The sequence below is a fragment of the Dendrobates tinctorius genome, unplaced genomic scaffold (genome assembly GCF_039654945.1).
Source record: "Dendrobates tinctorius isolate UK_male_01 unplaced genomic scaffold, ASM3965494v1 ptg000013l, whole genome shotgun sequence".
NCBI lineage: Eukaryota > Metazoa > Chordata > Amphibia > Anura > Dendrobatidae > Dendrobates > Dendrobates tinctorius.
In genome coordinates, this window is record NW_027361681.1 from 10,274,474 (window position 1) to 10,293,833 (window position 19,360).

At 45.8% G+C, this 19,360-nt stretch overlaps 1 protein-coding gene and 1 long non-coding RNA gene across 9 annotated transcripts in view; one reads left to right on the forward strand and one right to left on the reverse strand.

The window, feature by feature from the left end:
* DAB2IP (DAB2 interacting protein) overlaps positions 1-19,360 on the reverse strand; it is a 300,678-nt gene that overhangs the window by 108,441 nt on the left and 172,877 nt on the right. For 5 of the 8 annotated variants that reach the window (XM_073558794.1, XM_073558757.1, XM_073558803.1 and 2 more), the window contains exons 1-2: positions 16,207-16,533; positions 829-1,012 (exon numbers count right to left, since the gene is read on the reverse strand). The exons of 1 other annotated variant lie outside the window; for it this stretch is intronic. The gene's annotated coding sequence lies outside the window, so the exon portion shown is untranslated. Of the gene's footprint in view, positions 1-828; positions 1,013-16,206; positions 16,534-19,360 lie in introns of those variants that run through there. 2 more of the 8 variants (XM_073558770.1, XM_073558786.1) reach the window with 2 other exon arrangements.
* Positions 16,602-19,360, forward strand: part of LOC141069337 (uncharacterized) — an 87,223-nt gene continuing 84,464 nt past the window's right edge. Inside the window, exon 1 of the long non-coding RNA XR_012226539.1 lies at positions 16,602-16,707. This is a non-coding gene — a long non-coding RNA (uncharacterized lncRNA). The remainder of the gene's footprint in view (positions 16,708-19,360) is intronic.

The window sequence follows — 19,360 nt, forward strand, 5'->3', positions numbered from 1 at the left end:
GAGGCTGGACCGACATCTGTTTGAGATAGTTTAGTGAATCCTGCAAACAGCAGGGGATTGGACACAATGACCATTGAGGTCCCTTCCAACTCTACCATTCTATTATTCTATATTATATACAGAATGTGTACACCTCTGGGACTGGTCAAGACTATACTGGAAGATACAAACGTTACTATATAACAATGATGAACTCATCAAATTTTATTTACTACGTACACTGCGTTTCCCAGGTGACCCTTTTCCATAGTCACCATTACAATCATATAAAACACATGTGGAATCAGTTTACCAATCACTGGTGGGTGTCGTCCTCTGTGATTGAAACCCCCCCACGGATGAGCGAGAACACATGACTATTGTTTAAGTACATCACAGATCAATTGCCTCCACCCTCCCCGTAAAACTGATCCCACAATCCTGTACTCAATGCAAACAGGAAGACCACTCAAACCCACAGCCCCCAACAGGAGTTTAGGTCTCATAAGCAATGAAATCACTGTTATGAGCCTTTTATCTTTTCATACCCGGAAGCTAAACACTGGGCCATGATCGGGTGTGATCATTCCCACCAGCTGATCAGCATCCCGGGTAAAAGATCTTTAGTCTGAGTGATCAACAAACAGATTCCAGCATACTGTCAATCATAGCACTGATGTCCACTTGTAGCATTATTTACAATATAGCAGCCCCTTGTATAATACTCCAGCACTGATATAACCTCAAGACATTACGTCAGATGTGACTGATATCAGCTCCCCTTATAACGCTCCAGTGCAGATATAACCTTGAGACATTCATCATATGCGAACTATGTGGGGAACTCACCCTTTAAAAATATGACGACTGGTGACTATAGAAGAGGAGCAGAAAGAGGCTGGCTGGTGAAGGGTTAAGCTGTGACTTTAACCTTTTTCTGGCTAGCAGCAATGCTTTCTCCATGTGAAATTCGTGTCTTGGGGCGATGAGTGCTGCTGTGGACTCAGCAGGGCCAGAACGTGGAATGAGGCAGCTGGAAGGAAAAGGCATGTTCAAACCAATGTACACAGCTATGCAAACAATGCCATGACAAAGAGGCAAGAGGGTGAGTCAGCCGCCGTCAGCACATCCTCACTGAAAGCCAGAAAGGAGGAGCGCGACAACAGCAGCTCTGTGTGCCTCACAGCATACCCCACAAATGGCACCATACGTCTATATACAGGAAGAAGCACCGCCTACTGAGTGAGGCTATGACTCACAACTCAAGAGGTTGCAGGTAAATAAAAGAGATTTAAACTTTTCTTTTAGGCTATGTGCCCACGTATGTAGAAATTTCCTGAGAAAAACCTGACTCCTTCCCAGGAAATCCGCAATTTTTTTATTCGCATTTTTTCCGGAGCTTCCTGATACAATGAAATCAGCACATTTTCTGCAAAATTAATGAACATGCTGCGTTTTTTTCCGCAGTGCGTTATTTTGCGGAAAAAAACGCATCATGGGCACAAAAATTGCGGATTTCATTCTAATAATAGGATGCTTAATATATGCATTTTTAAGCGCTTTTGCCGCGGAAAAACGTGAAAAAAATCACGAAAAATCCTGAACGTGTGAACACAGCCTTACAGTTCTGTTGGTATAGCATGGTACATTTGGATACAAGTGGCCATGGGTGGTATACTTGGATACAGCTAGATACAGTAATTATTGATGTAATCAGCTGGATAGAGTTAGATAGAATTGGACGTAGGTGGTCATATACATGTGGATATAGATGAATGGATACAAGGAGCCCGAAAAGCACAGGTCACCTACTCCCACAATGCGGCGACCCAGAGACGGAGACTCATACTGGTGCTCAAAGTGAAGGTTACATATCGCGGAGTCTCCAAACAGCCTGACCAGTATCAAGATCTACAGCCACGGCCCCCACATAACAGAAGAGCAATAGGAGCTGCAAGCGCCAATGAAACTGTTCAAAACAGTTGAAGGGGCTGCACTACATCCATCAACACCCAAGGTCCTAGAGGAGATCACAAATTGGGACCCAATTGTCTGAATCTAAAACACAAAAATACTAAGACGATACGTCGATGAGCAGGTGACCAGAATGAGAGGGGTGATGGGGGGGGGCTACAGTAGTGTACTACGTAGAGGATATGGTGAAAGGAGCTTTGTATATTGGGGTGAGGGTGGTATATAGAGGAGATGGTGACAAGGTAGCAGTATAATGGGGTGAGAGCAGTAGAGGATATGATGACAAGGAGGGCAATAAATTGAGATGGTAGTATATAGGGGAGATGGTGACAGGAGGCCGGTATACTGGGGTGAAGGCAGTATAAAGAGATGATGACAGGAGGTCTGTATATTGGGGTGATGGTGGTATATAGAGGAGATGGTGACAGGAGTGTGGTATATTGAGATGGTAGTATATAAAGGAGATGGTGACAGGTGGTTGGTAAAATGGGGTGAGTGTGGTATATGGAGGAGATTGTGATAGGAGGTCAGTATATTGATGTGATGGTATATAGGGGAGATGGTGACAAGGTAGCGGTATATTGGGGTGAGGGTGGTATATTAAGGATATGGTGGTATATAGGGAAGATGGTGGAATATTGGGGTGATGGCAGTATATGGTAGAGATGGTGACAGGAGGTCAGTATAATGAGCAGAAGGTGGTGTATAGGCGAGATCGTGATAGGAGGTCTGTTTATATAGATGTTGACATGAGGTCGGTATATTGAGGAGATGGTGGAATTTAGGGGAGATGTGACAGGTCAGTATATAGAGGAGATGGTGACAGGAAGTCGGTATATTGAGGAGATGGTGGAATATAGGGGAGATGGTGACAGGAGGTCTCTATATATGGGAGAAGTTGACAGGAGATCGGTATATTAGGGTGAGGGCGGCATATTGAGGAGATGGTGGTATATAGAGCAGTTGATGACATGAGGTTGGTGTATTGGGGTGAGGGCGGTATATAGAGAAGGGGTGACAGGAGGTCTGTATATATGGGAGATCTTGACAGGAGGTAAGCATATTGGGGTGAGTACAGCATGAGATGGTTTAGTGAATCCTGCAATGAACAGGGGGGGGTCGGACACGATGACCGTGGAGGTCCCTTCCAACTCTAACATTCTATGATATAGGGGAAATGATGACAGGAGGGCAGTATATTGGAGTGAGGGCGGTATATAGGGGAGATGGTGACGGGTCGTTATATTGGTCCACAAGTAAAAGACAGCCGACAGCACATCAGAAAAATATCAGGATGCACGCTCCCAATCCATAAACCCAATTGGACATTGGCTCAAAGTAAAAAAAGAAGAGGAACAGCATCCAATCCAGGTGAAAAATAGAATTAGACCTACTGGTAATTTGGTTTCTAATAACCTACCACGACAGCAAACAGGAGGATGTCATCTTATCCTAATAGGGACAGGAAATACGAAAGGTCAAATAGCCCCTCCTACCTCCATTCCCCAGTGTTATTATAAAGGACCACAATAGAATGCATGCTTGATCATATTTATTACTAGTGGTTCCAAATTATGTAGAGGGGTGGGAAATACCCGTGCTGTCGTGGTAGGTTATTAGAAAGTTATTATTAGTAAGTCTAATTCTATTTTCTCCAATAACCCCCCATGACAGCACACAGGAGGAATACCAAGGAATACCAAAGACTTAGGGGGTGTGCACACGTTGTGGTTTTTGCTGCGAAACCAGTTTCCATGCGGCTTACAGTACCATGTAAACCTATGGAAAACCCCTTTTTTTTTGCTCTCTCTCTCTCTGCCAAAACACACAAGAACCTGCAGATAATCCGCTGACCAAAAACTAGCAATCCGCAGGAATATTTCCCCCAGCGGTTTCTGCCAAGAGCTGCGGTTTGTCTGCGGAAAAAGCCGCAGCAAAAACCGCAACGTGTGAACACACCCTAAAGGCCCCGTTACACACAAAGATATTGTGAACGATATTGTTGCAACGTCACCAGTTTGGTGACGTTGCAGCGATGCTGAAACAACATAGTTGCGTGTGACATGTAGCAACGATCAACCATCAGTTGGCTGATTGTTAATCATTGCCTAATGGTCTGGGCCATAATTCTATCGTTGGTCTCCTGCTGGGCAGCACACATCGCTGCGTGTGACAGCGAGAGACCGACGATCAGCGACGCTGGGAGCTGGTATCTAGGGTAGACAGCGGGAATCTAAGAGCCGCGCAGCTCTTAGTTACCCGTAGTTTACCCAGGAAACCAGCTTGCTCGCTGGTCCTGATCGTTGGAGGGGCTGTCTATGTGACAGCTCACCAGTAGAGTTGAGCGATACCGTCCGATACTTCAAAGTATCGGATCGGAATGGATCGGCCGATCTTAAAAAAAAGTATCGGTATCGCCGATTCCGATACCGGAAGTCCCATTCAAGTCTATGGGACTTCCGGTATCGGAATAAGAAAAATCCTGTTTTTCCCTTGTACAGCCTCTCTGGGGTCTGTACGGGCCTTTCGGGGGGCTGTGCCGGCCTGCCAGGGGGTCTGTGCAGGCTCCGGGGGGCTGTGCCGGCCTGCCGGGGGGCTGTGCCGGCCTGCCGGGGGGCTGTGCAGGCTCCGGTGGTCTGTGCCGGCCTGCCGGGGGGCTGTGCCGGCCTGCCGGGGGGCTGTGCCGGCCTGCCGGGGGGCTGTGCCGGCCTGCCGGGGGGCTGTGCCGGCTTCGGGGGTCTGTGCAGGCATCGTCCGATGGGACTACAAGTCCCATCGGGCGATGCCTGCTACCATGACAGTGATTGACACATTAGCCAATGATGGGACAGTAGTAGTCCCATCATCCGGCTAATGTGTTGAATGTAAAAAAAAAAAAAAAAATAATTACATGCTACATACATACAACATGCATACTACATACATGCTACATTCATACTACATGCTACATTCATACTACATATATACTACATGCAACATACATACTACATGCAACATACATACTACATGCTACATACATACTACATGCATGCTACATACATACTACATGCATGCTACATACATACTACATATATGCTACATACATACTACATATATACTACATGCATGCTACATACATACTGCATGCTACATACATACTACATGCTACATACATACTACATGCTACATACATACCACATATATACTACATGCTACATACATACCACATACATACTACATGCTACATACATACTACATATATACTACATGCAACATACATACTACATGCATGCAACATATATACTATATGCTACATACATACTGCATGCTACATACATACTGCATGCTACATACATACTGCATGCTACATACATACTGCATGCTACATACATACTGCATATATGCTACATACATACTACATATATGCTACATGCAACATACATACTGCATGCTACATACATACTACATGCTACATACATACCACATATATACTACATACATACTACATGCATGCTACATACATACCACATACATACATACTACATATATACTACATGCATGCTACATACATACTACATATATACTACATACATACTGCATGCTACATACATACTGCATGCTACATACATACTACATGCTACATACATACCACATATATACTACATGCTACATACATACTACATGCATGCTACATGCATGCTACATACATACTACATGCTACATACATACCACATATATACTACATACAATACATTCATACAATACATACATAGACATACAGTACATATAACATAGAGTAACATACTTACCAATACTTGTCACATTGTTCCCCGAAGCCATTGTCTTTTACGGAATAAATTTTAACATAACAAACCACAAAAATACTCACCCACGATCCGAAGCAGTCCACGAGTGTGTCCCACGACGATCTTGGGTAGAGAACTGCAGCATCAGCTGTTGCTGCCGTTCTCTACGGGCTGCAGGAATCCAATGACGGAAGGTAGGTATCCTTCCGCACTGTATTCCTCCGCCACTTAAAAAAAAAAAAGTCCCTAGTCTCACTTTATGCCATTGCTGTGTGGGAAATTCCCACGCAGCAATGGCATAAAGTGAGACTAGGGACTTTTTTTTTTTTTAAGTGGCGGAGGAATACAGTGCGGAAGGATACCTACCTTCCGTCATTGGATTCCTGCAGCCCGTAGAGAACGGCAGCAACAGCTGATGCTGCAGTTCTCTACCCAAGATCGTCGTGGGACACACTCGTGGACTGCTTCGGATCGTGGGTGAGTATTTTTGTGGTTTGTTATGTTAATATTTATTCCGTAAAAGACAATGGCTTCGGGGAACAATGTGACAAGTATTGGTAAGTATGTTACTCTATGTTATATGTACTGTATGTCTATGTATGTATTGCATGAATGTATTGTATGTAGTATATATGTGGTATGTATGTAGTATGTATGTAGCATGCATGTAGCATGCAGTATGTATGTAGCATGCATGTAGTATGTATGTAGTATGTATGTAGCATGTAGTATGTATGTAGTATGTATGTAGCATGCATGTAGTATATATGTAGTATGTATGTAGCATGTAGTATGTATGTAGCATGCATGTAGTATGTATGTAGTATGTATGTGGCATGTAGTATGTATGTAGCATGTATGTAGTATGTATGTAGCATGTATGTAGCATGTATGTAGTATGTATGTAGCATGTAGTATGTATGTAGCATGCATGTAGTATATATGTAGTATGTATGTAGTATGTATGTAGTATGTATGTAGCATGTGTTATGTATGTGGTATGTATGTGGTATGTATGTGGTATGTATGTAGTATTTTTTTTTTTTTTTTTTAACATTTAACACATTAGCCGGATGATGGGACTACTACTGTCCCATCATTGGCTAATGTGTCAATCACTGTCATGGTAGCAGGCATCGCCAGATGGGACTTGTAGTCCCATCGGACGATGCTTGCACAGACCCCCGGACATCAGCACAGCCCCCCGGCAGGCCGGCACAGCCCACCGGCAGGCCGGCACAGACCACCGGCAGGCCGGCACAGACCCCCACAGGGTGCACAGACCACCGGCAGGCCGGCACAGCCCCCCGGCAGGCCGGTACAGACCCCGGGCAGTCCACACAGCCCCCCGGCAGGCCGGCACAGCCCCCCGGCAGGCCGGTACAGACCCCGGGCAGTCCACACAGCCCCCCGGCAGGCCGGCACAGCCCCCCGGCAGGCCGGCAGAGACCCCCGGCAGGCCCGAAATGACGGCGCATCATGATGCGCACACACCGCGCATCATGATGACGTCAGACTGTCAATCAACTTTGAACTTCCGATGCCGACTTCCGATATTGAAAAAATATCGGAAGTCGGTATCGGAATTCCGATACAGCAAGTATCGGCCGATACCCGATACTTGCGGTATCGGAATGCTCAACACTACTCACCAGCGATCAGCTAACTATGTCCCAGCGATCCCATCCACGTTGGATCATTGGTGGGATTGCTGGGACATTGAAGCGTATAACGGGGTCCTAACGCTTTAGAGAGGGTCAACTGCTTGGAGAACTTTTCTCCCAAATGATAGATCTCTGACGAAAGTTAGGTCAAGTCTATAATGCTTGATAAAGGTATGGACAGAAGACCAGGTAGTGGCTCTGTATATCTGCTCGATGGAGGTTTTGGCCCTTTCTTCCCAGGAAACCGCCATTGCTCTGGTGGAATGAGCTGTGAACATTTTTTGGAGGCGCGAGATTCTGAATTTGATAAGCTTCAATAATTGCTCTCTTGATCCAGTTTGCCACTGTAGCCTTCGATACCTTCTTTCCTCTATTACGGCCATAGGGGTGGACAAATTTGTTCTTATCTTTTCTCCACTCCTTGGTTATGTGGAGATAATGTAAGACCGCCCACCTTACGGCAAGAGATTGGTATTCTTTCTTGTTTTTTAGATTCTGGCAAAAAGGAAGGTATCATTTTGTCCTGATTTCTGTGGAAATCTGAAACTACCTTTGGCAGAAACGAGGGATCCAAACGGAACACTAGTCCTCCAATATCTTCAGATAGGGCTCTTCTATTAAAAGGGCCTGTAACTCCCCTACTCGTCTGGCTGTAGTAACTGCCACCAGGAATGCCGTCTTCCAAGACAGCCTGTCCATAATTATTGTAGGCAGAGGCTCATAAGGTGGGAGCGTTAAACCTCTCAAGACGATGCTAAGGTCTCAGGCCAGAACCTGAGTGATTGCTCTCGGACAGAGTCGTGTAGCCGCTGTCAAGCACCGCTTTATCCACTGGTGTTCCGCAAGGGCCTGGTCAAAGTATGAGCTCAATGCCGCAATCTGTACTTTAAGGGTACTATTTCTAAGTCACTTTTCTAATCCATTCTGTAGAAAATCTAGGATTCAGCTGATATTGGCCTGTCGAGGATCCAGCAGTTCAGGTGCATACCATGACAAATTTTTTTCCAGATCTTCTGGCATTTTGCGTTGCTCACCGGCTTCCTACTTTTCTGAAGCGTGTTGATGACTCTCACTGATAAAAAAAAAAAAAAAAAGACCTGATGGGTCCAAGGGTCTATCAAAAACAGCTTGGAGTAGTGACCCCAGTTTTTTTCTCCCTCTGGAACTGGAGAAATTGCCCTCGAAGCTAGTAGTTTCTTGAAACCTGATATCAGGGAGGCCTGGAGCATCTGTGTAGAAAGTTGTGTGATTCTTACTCTCTTAGGAGGTAAATTCTATCTTCACCCCCTCCTGGATGAAGGTTAATACCCATGGGTTGGTAGATATTTTTTGCTATTCCGGAAGGAAGTGAGAAATTCGACCTCTTACTTCTCTTTTGAGCGTCATGGTTTACTCTGACACTGATCACGGGAGAGATTTCTGCCCCAGCCTCCTTTGGGGTAGCTCCATCTTCCGGTCTTCTTTTTTGGGAAGGCTGTTCCGGAGGGGGGCCGAAAGGGTTTCCTTTTGGCCTCCCTTCTAGTATTCTTCGGCTCTGGTAGATACTTTTTTTGCCTGAAATTTTTCTAACAGTTCATCCAAAGCCAGCCTGAACATATATCTCCCTTTAACCCCCAAGGGTGGTTTGCACGTTAATGACCGGGCCAATTTTTACAATTCTGACCACTGTCCCTTTATGAGGTAATAACTCTGGAATGCTTCCATGCATCCCAGTGATTCTGACAATGTTTTCTCGTGACATATTGTACTTCATGTTAGTGGTAAAATTTCATTTATATAACTTGTGTTTATTTGTGAAAAAAACTGAAATTTGGCACAAATTTTACAAATTTCGCAATTTTACAACTTTGAATTTTTATGCCCTTAAATCACAGTTTTGGAACCAAAATTTTTTTTGTTAGGAAGTTATAAGGGTTCAAAGTTGACCAGCGATTTCTCATTTTTACACCACCATTTTTTTTTAGAGACTACATCACATTTGAAGTCACTTTGAGGGGTCTATATGACAGAAAATACCCAAAAGTGACACCATTCTAAAAACTGCACCCCTCACAATCACATTCAAGAAGTTTATTAACCCTTCAAGAGTTCACAGGAATTTTTTGAATGTTTAAAAAAAAAAAAAATGAACATTTAACTTTTTTTTCACAAAAATTCAGGTCCAATTTTTTTTTAGTTTACCAATGGTAACAGGACAAACTGGCCTGCAAAAGTTACTGTTCAATTTGTCCTGAGTACGCCGATACCTGATATGTGCGGAGAAACCACTGTTATGGCGCATGGCAGAGCTCGGAAGGGAAGGAGCGCCATTTGACATTTTCAACGCAGAACTGGCTTGACGCCATATCGCATTTGGAGAGCCCCTGATGTGCCTAAACAGTGGAAATTCCCCACAAATGACACCATTTTGGAAACTAGACTCCCCAAGGAACTTATCTAGATGTGTGATGAGAACTTTGAACCCCCAAGGGCTTCACACAAGTTTATAACGTACAGCCGTAAAATTAAAAAAAAAAATCATTTTTTCCACAAAAATGATCTTTTCACCCCTCCCATTTTTATTTCCCCAAGGGAAACAGGACCCAAAAAGTAATTGTGCAATTTGTCCTGAGTACGCCGATACCTGATATGTGGGGGGGAACCACTATTTGGACGCATGGCAGAGCTCGAAAGGGAAGGAGCGCCGTTTGACTTATTCTTTTCCAAACATTTTTATTGGTTTTGGAATTTAAAAGGGAAAGAGTAAAAGGGAAAGGTTAAAAGGTAAAGGAAGGGGAGAAGGTGGGGTTTGGAGGGAGATGGAGAGGGAGGGAAAGAGGGGGGAACAAGGGAGGACCAGGAGGGAATAGGGAACAAACGTTTAAATTTTTAAACATTGTTAATACAAACATGCCATTACTCAGAATGGCTTAAAATGAATAGAGACGATGTTTACATATGTACATTTAAAAGCCCAAACACTGTTTGTGTATTCTATATCAATTCTAATATAGACATAGTAGTTGACCAACCGATATGGTATTAGATTAGGTGAATATATCGACCAATGTTAAATTGAATGACCAACCAATATGGTAGCTGTTTGACTTTTTCAATGCAAAATTCGCTAGAATTGAGATCAGGCGCCATGTCATGTCTTTGAGAGCCCCTGACTTGCCTAAACAGTGGAAACCCCCCAATTCTAACTCCAACAATAATCTCAATCCTAACCCTAGCCCTAATGGGAAAATGGAAATACAGTGCATTGAGAAAGCATTTGGCTCCCTCGAACTTTTCAACCTTTTCCAACATACCATGCTTCAAACATAAAGATACCAAATGTAAATTTTTGGTGAAGAATCAGCAACAAGTGGGACACAATTGTGAAGTTGAACGAAATTTATTGGTTATTTTAAATCTTTGTGGAAATTCAAAAACTGAAAAGTGGAGTGTGCAATATTATTCACCCCATTAACTTAATACTTTGTTGTGCCACCTTTTGCTGCGATAACAGCAGCAAGTCAATTGGGGTATGTCTCTATCAGTTTTGTACATCGAGAGACTGAAATTCTTGCCCATTCCTCCTTGGCAAACAGCTCGAGCTCAGTGAGGTTTGATGGAGATCGTTTGTGAACAGCAGTTTTCAGCTCTTTCCACAGATTCTCGATTGGATTCAGGTCTGGACTTTGACTTGGCCATTCTAACACCGGGATACATTTATTTGTGAACCATTCCATTGTAGATTTTACTTTATGTTTGGGATCAGTGTCTTGTTGGAAGACAAATCTCCGTCCCAGTCTCAGGTCTTTTGCAGACTCCAACAGGTTTTCTTCAAGAATGGTCCTGTATTTGGCTCCATCCATCTTCCCATCAATTTAAACCATCTTCCCTGTCCCTGGTGAAGCAGGCCCAAACCATGATGCTGCCACCACGTTTGACAGTGGGGATGGTGCGTTCAGGGTGATGAGCTGTGTTGCCTTTACGCCAAACATATTGTTTGGCATTGTTGCCAAAAAGTTTGATTTCATCTGACCAGAGCACCTTTTTCCACATGTCTGGTGTGTCTCCCAGGTGGCTTGTTGCAAACTTTAAACGACACTTTTTATGGATATCTTTGAGAAATGGCTTTCTTCTTGCCACTCTTCCATAAAGGCAAGATTTGTGCAGTGTACAACTGATTGTTGTCCTATGGACAAACTGTCCCACCTCAGCTGTAGATCACTGCAGTTCATCCAGAGTGATCATGGGCCTCTTGGCTGCATCTCTGATCAGTCTTCTCCTTGTTTGAGATGAAAGTTTAGAGGGACGGCCGGGTATTGGTAGATTTGCAGTGGTATGATACACCTTCCATTTCACTATGATCGCTTTTGTATACAAATCTGGCTTCTCCACAACATTATTACGTTGTTGTGTTCCTTGGTCTTCATGATGCTCTCTGTGCTTCAAACAGAACCCTGAGACTATCACAGAGCAGGTGCATTTATATGGAGACTTGATTGCACACAGGTGGATTATATTTATCATTAGTCATTAGGACAACATTGGATCATTCAGAGATCCACAATGAACTTCTGGAGTGAGTTTGCTGCATTGAAAGAAAAGGGGCCGAAAAATATTGCACGCCCCACTTTTCAGTTTTTGAATTTCCACAAAAATTTAAAATAACCAATAAATTTCATTCAACTTCACAATTGTGTTCCACTTGTTGATTCTTCACCAAAAATTTACATTTGGTATCTTTAGGTTTGAAGCATGATATGTGGGAAAAGGTTGAAAAGTTCCAGGGAGCCGAATACGTTCACAATGCACTGTAAATACTTTTTTTGTAAATTTTATTAGTTTTCCCTAACTAAGGGGGTGATAAAAGGGGGCTTGATTTACTATTTATAGCGGGTTTTTATGTTTAGCAGCTGTCACATGCTAAAAATAGTTTTTGTATCATCACATTTTGAGAGCTATAATTTTTCCATATTTTGACCCAGAGTCAGGTGATGTCTTATTCTTTGCGGGACGAGTTGACGCTTTTATTGGTACCATTTTCAGGCACGTGACTTTTTTTTTTTTACCGCTTTTTGGGACGCAGAATGAACAAAAACTAGCATTTCATGAATTTCTTTTGGGACTGGGGGGGGGTGTTTACACCGTTCCACGTGTGGTAAAATTTATAAAGCAGTTTTATTCTTTGGGTCAGTAAGATTACAGCGATACCTCATTTATATCGTTTTTTTAATGTTGTGGCGCTTTTATACAGTTACAATTTTATATAAAAAAATAATTATTTTTGCATTGCTTTATTCTGTGAGCTATAACTTTATTTTTTTGCGGGACAAGATGACGTTTTCAGCGGTACCATGTTTATTTATATCTGTCTTTTTGATTGCGTATTATTGCAGTTTTTGATTGGCGGTATTATGATAAAGGATTTTTCGCCTTTTTTTAACTAGTGGGACAGTTTTATAGGGCGGGTCGTTACGGACGCGGCGATACTAAATATGTGTACTTTTATTGTTTGTTTTTTTTACAAAAAAAAAAAAAAAAAATTAGGGAATTTTTTTTACATTTATTTTGGAATGTTTTAAAAATTATTTTTACACTTTTCTTTAATAACTTTATTACTTTGTCCCGGGGGGGAGACATTACTATATTGTGTCAGATTGCTGATCTGACACTTTGCATAGCACTGTATCAGATCAGCGATCTGACAGGCAGGCACTGAGAAAGCCGCCTCCCTGCAAGACCCCAAAGGCCCCCATGGCCATCTTGGATCCGGGGCCTGCGGCGAGCACATCACATTGTTCTTAGGGGCTCAGGGAAGCACACAGGGAGCCCACTCCATGCGCGATTCTTCCCTATGCCCCTGGTACACTGCGATCATGTTTGATGGCAGTGTGCCAGGGGTTAATGTGCCAGGAGCTGTCCATGACCACTCCTGACACATAGTGCCAGGTGTCAGCTTTGATAATCAGCTGACGCCCGGCCACGATCAGCTGCGCTATGACGTACTATCCCATCCATGGGCATATGGGCGGGATAGTACGCCAGATGGCAGAAAGATGTTAAAGGGAATGGAACATAGTTTTATTTTTGATGCCACATCTCCGCTCCAGGATCTCAGCCACAAGGCTCATCTCGTTGAGTTAGATAGAACCGCTGACTTAGCCGCCACTCTGAGGGATTCTGCCGAGGCGTCTAACAAGAAGACCGTAGCATTCTGAAGGAGGGGAAGTGAGGCGAGGATATCTTCTCTGGGGGTCCCTGAGGCCAGGTGTTCCTCCAGCTGCCCCAACCAGCGAGACATTGATCTAGCGATCGATGTAGATACTGCATTAGTGTTTTGCATTTTGCGCTCCAAAGTTGTTTTCTTCGCCACCTGGGCAACCTGGTCGTCCACCTTGGGTACCTCAGACCAGCATTCTGCAGTCTCATCATCCACTGGGAATCTATCCTTTAATTCTGAAGGAGTGCTTAGTCTTCTCTGGAGTCTCCCACTCTTTCAGCACTAGTTCACGGATATTTTTGTATATTGGGAAGAATAACTTCTTCCTGGATCGGAGGCCTGCGAACATCTCTTCCCGTACTGAATGTGCTGGTCTCTCTTCCTCCACTTCCAAGGTTCTTCTTACCGCCGTGATGAGCTCTTCCATGTTCATCGCGGAGTAGTACTTCTTGGCTTCTGTTTCTGGCTCTGAACTAAGTTCGCCTTCGTCCTGGAACTCTTCTGGCATAGATTCCTGGGAATCTGAATCCTCTAGTTGCTGCGTCTTCCTCTTTTTTGTTGGAGGGGCACTAGGGGCTAATGCTGGCAGGGAGAAGGATGCCAGGGAAGCTTGTATCTCCTGACGCACAATGCTCTGAATGTCCTCCCTTAAGGAAGTACCTTCTTCCTTCAGAACTTTTTCAATACACTCCTGACATAAAGGTTTGCCATGTCAGAAGAGTCTCTTGGCACACAACGCACATTTGTGGCTAGTGGCCATGGATTTGCTCCTGGGTGCAGCATCCTTGTCCCCAGAAAGAGAGAAGTTAGAATTGGTCTCTATTGTAACTGAACCCTGGAGAAGACCCAATGCCTGTATATTCACAGGGGTCGGATTAGCGCTGGGCTCCACAGACGCAGAGCGGAAAGGTTCAGACTCCAAGGCTCAGACTCCATTGCTACCGTTTGTCCTACCTTGTCTGTTGTTATGTCGGGGTTTCATAAATAGGGCGACCGGACTAGCGCCTCCCTCCAAGCTGAGGGGCTCCTCCCCCCGTCCTCCCCTGGTTGGTGGAACTTTCACTGGGAACTAACAGAGTTCTTAATTTCAAATTTTCTGCTGCGTTCCACACTGGAACGCAGAAACTGTAAGTGACGATACCAGCATGCCGGCCGGTGTCGGACGTCACTTCCAGCCGCCGGGACTGCGACGTATGCAGCGAGGGGAGTCTGAAGCATGCCTCCCCGCTGAGCAGTAGTCCGACGCCAGAACAGGGAGGAGATGAGCACGGAGAGCTCAGAGAGGCCTCCTGCCCGAGAACTCCCCGAACCTTACCCGAATACTTGAGATGTTGACAGGAGGTCGGTGTATTGGGGTGAGGACGGTATATATAGGAGATGTTGACAGGAGGTCGGTATACTGGGGTGAGGACGGTATATATGGGAGATGTTGACAGGTCGGTATACTAGAGTGAGGACGGTATATATTGGAGATGTTGACAGGAGGTCGGTATACTGGGGTGAGGACGGTATATATGGGAGATGTTGACAGGTCGGTATACTAGAGTGAGGACGGTATATACTTGAGATGTTGACAGGAGGTCAGTATACTGGGGTGAGGACGGCATATATGGGAGATGTTGACAGGAGGTCGGTATACTGGGGTGAGGACGGTATATATGGGAGATGTTGACAGGAGGTCGGTATACTGGAGTGAGGACGGTATATATGGGAGATGTTGACAGGAGGTCGGTATACTGGAGTGAGGACGGTATATATGGGAGATGTTGACAGGAGGTCGGTATACTGGGGTGAGGACGGTATATATGGGAGATGTTGACAGGAGGTTGGTATACTGGGGTGAGGACGGTATATATGGGAGATGTTGACAGGAGGTCGGTGTATCGGGGTGAGGACGGTATATATGGGAGATGTTGACAGGAGGTTGGTGTATCGGGGTGAGGACGGTATATACTTGAGATGTTGACAGGAGGTGGGTGTATATTGGGGTGAAGACGGTATATATGGGAGATGGTGACAGGAGGTCGTTATATTGGGGTGAGGACGGTATATATGGGAGATGTTGACAGGAGGTCGGTATACTGGGGTGAGGACGGCATATATGGGAAATGTTGACAGGTGGTCGGTATACTGGGTTGAGGACGGTATATATGGGAAATGTTGACAGGAGGTCGGTATATTGGGGTGAGGACGGTATATATGGGAGATGTTGACAGGAGGTTGGTGTATCGGGGTGAGGACGGTATATACTTGAGATGTTGACAGGAGGTGGGTGTATATTGGGGTGAAGACGGTATATATGGGAGATGGTGACAGGAGGTTGTTATATTGGGGTGAGGACGGTATATATGGGAGATGTTGACAGGTGGTCGGTATACTGGGGTGAAGACAGTATATATGGGAGATGGTGACAGGAGGTCGGTATATTGGGGTGAGGACCGTAGTATTTATAGGATATTTTGACAGTAGATGGGTATATTGGGGTGAAGGCAGTAAATAGGGGAGATGGTGAAAGGAGGTCGGCATATTGGGGTGAGGGCGGTACATGGAAGGAAGATCATGACAGGAGGTTGCTATATTTTGGGGGAGAGCCACAATCATCACTTACCTGGACCCGGCTTTCCCGGTAGGTACACGGTACCGGCCCGGCTCCCAGGTATTTACACAGTATCGGCCCCGGTTTGTACACGATACCGGCCTCAGTTACCGCTCCTTGGTATCCTCCGGTATGTACACTGTACAGGACCCGGTTGCGGCTCCAGGGTGTGGTTCGGTATGTCCACGGTACTGTTCCCGGTCAGCGCTCCTCGGTGCCTCCCGGTATGTACACGGTACCGGCTCCGGTCACGGCTCCCCGGTGTCCGCACATCACGGCCGTGTCCACAGTGACTGGAGGGGGCGGAATATCTCGTTGTCCCGCCCGCGGCGCTGTTTGTACAGAATCCAAATCATCCCGCCTCCTCTGTGAGGAGAAATTGCAGAGCGCGCGACGCTGAGAAATAACAGAAACCGGAGCCGGCCGGGAGATAGCTGACAGAAAAGAGACCGGAGCCTGGTGATAGCTGACAGGAAAGAGGCAAGACAGACCAGAGTTGGGGACATCTGACAGGTAGGAGATGAGACAAACAGGAGCAGGGAATATTTGACAGGAAAGAGACCAGAGCCCTGGCTATCTGACCGGAAAGAGACCAGAGCCCTGGCTATCTGACCGGAAAGAGACCAGAGCCCTGGCTATCTGACAGATAAGAGGTGAGAGAGACTGGAGCTGGTGGATCTCTGACAGGAATGCGAGAGAGACCGGAGCCAGGGAATATCTGACAGGAAAAAGGTGAGAAAGCTATCCCCCAGCTCCAGCCTTTCTCTCTTTTTTCCTGTCAGGTATTCCATGGCTCCAGCCTTTCTCCCCTTTTTCCTGTCAGGTATTCCCTGGACTCCAGCTTTTCTCCCCTTTTTCCTGTCAGGTATTCCCCGGCTCCAGCTTTTCTCCCCTTTTTCCTGTCAGGTATTCCCCGGCTCCAGCTTTTCTCCCCTTTTTCCTGTCAGATATTCCCCGGCTCCAGCTTTTCTCCCCTTTTTCCTGTCAGATCTTCACCGGCTCCAGCTTTTCTCCCCTTTTTCCTGTCAGGTATTCCCCGGCTCCAGCTTTTCTCCCCTTTTTCCTGTCAGGTATTCCCCGGCTCCAGCTTTTCTCCCCTTTTTCCTGTCAGGTATTCCCCGGCTCCAGCTTTTCTCCCCTTTTTCCTGTCAGGTATTCCCCGGCTCCAGCTTTTCTCCCCTTTTTCCTGTCAGGTATTCCCCGGCTCCAGCTTTTCTCCCCTTTTTCCTGTCAGGTATTCCCCGGCTCCAGCTTTTCTCCCCTTTTTCCTGTCAGATATCCCTTGGGCTTTCTCCCCTTTTTGCTGTCAGATATTCCCTGGCTCCAGCTTTTCTCCCCTTTTTCCTGTCAGGTATTCCCCGGCTCCAGCTTTTCTCCCCTTTTTCCTGTCAGGTATTCCCCGGCTCCAGCCTTTCTCCCCTTTTTCCTGTCAGGTATTCCCCGGCTCCAGCCTTTCTCCCCTTTTTCCTGTCAGATATTCCCCGGCTCCAGCCTTTCTCCCCTTTTTGCTGTCAGATACTCCCCGGCTCCAGCCTTTCTCCTCTTTTTGCTGTCAGGTATTCCCCCCGACTCCAGCTTTTCTCCCCTTTTTCCTGTCAGATATTCGCCGGCTCCAGCCTTTCTCCTCTTTTTCCTGTCTGGTATTCCCCCGACTCCACCTTTTCTCCCCTTTTTGCTGTCAGATATTCCCCCGACTCCAGCTTTTCTCCCCTTATTCCAGTCAGGTATTCCCCGGCTCCAGCCTTTCTCCCCTTTTTCCTGTCAGATATCCCTTGGGCTTTCTCCCCTTTTTGCTGTCAGATATTCCCCGGCTCCAGCCTTTCTCCCCTTTTTGCTGTCAGATACTCCCCGGCTCCAGCCTTTCTCCTCTTTTTCCTGTCAGGTATTCCCCCCGACTCCAGCTTTTCTCCCCTTTTTCCTGTCAGATATTCGCCGGCTCCAGCCTTTCTCCTCTTTTTCCTGTCTGGTATTCCCCCGACTCCACCTTTTCTCCCCTTTTTGCTGTCAGATATTCCCCTGACTCCAGCTTTTCTCCCCTTATTCCAGTCAGGTATTCCCCGGCTCCAGCCTTTCTCCCCTTTTTCCTGTCAGATATCCCTTGGGCTTTCTCCCCTTTTTGCTGTCAGATATTCCCTGGCTCCAGCCTTTCTCCCCTTTTTCCTGTCAGGTATTCCCCGGCTCCAGCCTTTCTCCCCTTTTTGCTGTCAGATATTCCCCGACTCCAGCCTTTCTCCACATTTTTCCTGTTGGGTATCCCCCGACTCCAGCCTTTCTCCCCTTTTTGCTGTCAGATATTCCCCAGCTCCAGCCTTTCTCCCCTTTTTCCTGTCAGATATCCCTCAGGCTTTCTCCCCTTTTTCCTGTCAGGTATCCCCCAATTCAGGCCTTTCTCCCCTTTTTGCTGTCAGATATTCCCTGGCTCCAGCCTTTCACCACTTTTTCCTTTCAGATATCTCTGGCTCCGGTCTCTCTCGCATTTTCCAGTCAGATATCCCCAGGCTTCAGTCTTTCTCCCATTTTGCCTGTCAGATATCCCCCGGCTCCAGCTTTTCTCCCCTTTTTCCTGTCAGGCTGGAGGGAGATATCTGCCTGGAAAAAGGGGGGGGAAAGGCTGGAGCCCAGGGATATCTGACAGGAAAGAGGTGGGAGAGACCCAAGCCAGGAGATATCTGACAAGGAGAGAGAAACCAGAGCAGGAGAATATCTGATAGGAAGGATGAGATAGAAAACAGAGATGTGGATATCTGACAGCAAAAAGGTGAGAGAAACAAGTCAGAGGATTTCTGACGTGAAGGAGCTGGGGGATATGTTATAGAAAGGAGGTGAGAGAGACCAGTGCCTTGAGATATCTGGCAGGAAAGAGATTGGAACTGGGGGATATCTAACAAGAAAGAGGCCAGAGACAGAAGATATCTAACAGTTAAAGAGACAGGAGAGACAGAATTTGGTATATCTGAGCAGTAAGAGGAGAGAGAGACCGAAGCCAGGGCTATCTGACATGAAAAGAAGCGAGAGAGACCAAAACTGGGTATATCTGAAAGGAAAAGAGTGAGAGAGACTGGAGCCGGGGATATCTGACAGGAAAAGGAGCGCGAGAGACCGGAGCAGAGGGGATATCTGACGGGAAAAGAAGCGAGAGAGACCGGATTCGGAAGACAACTGACAG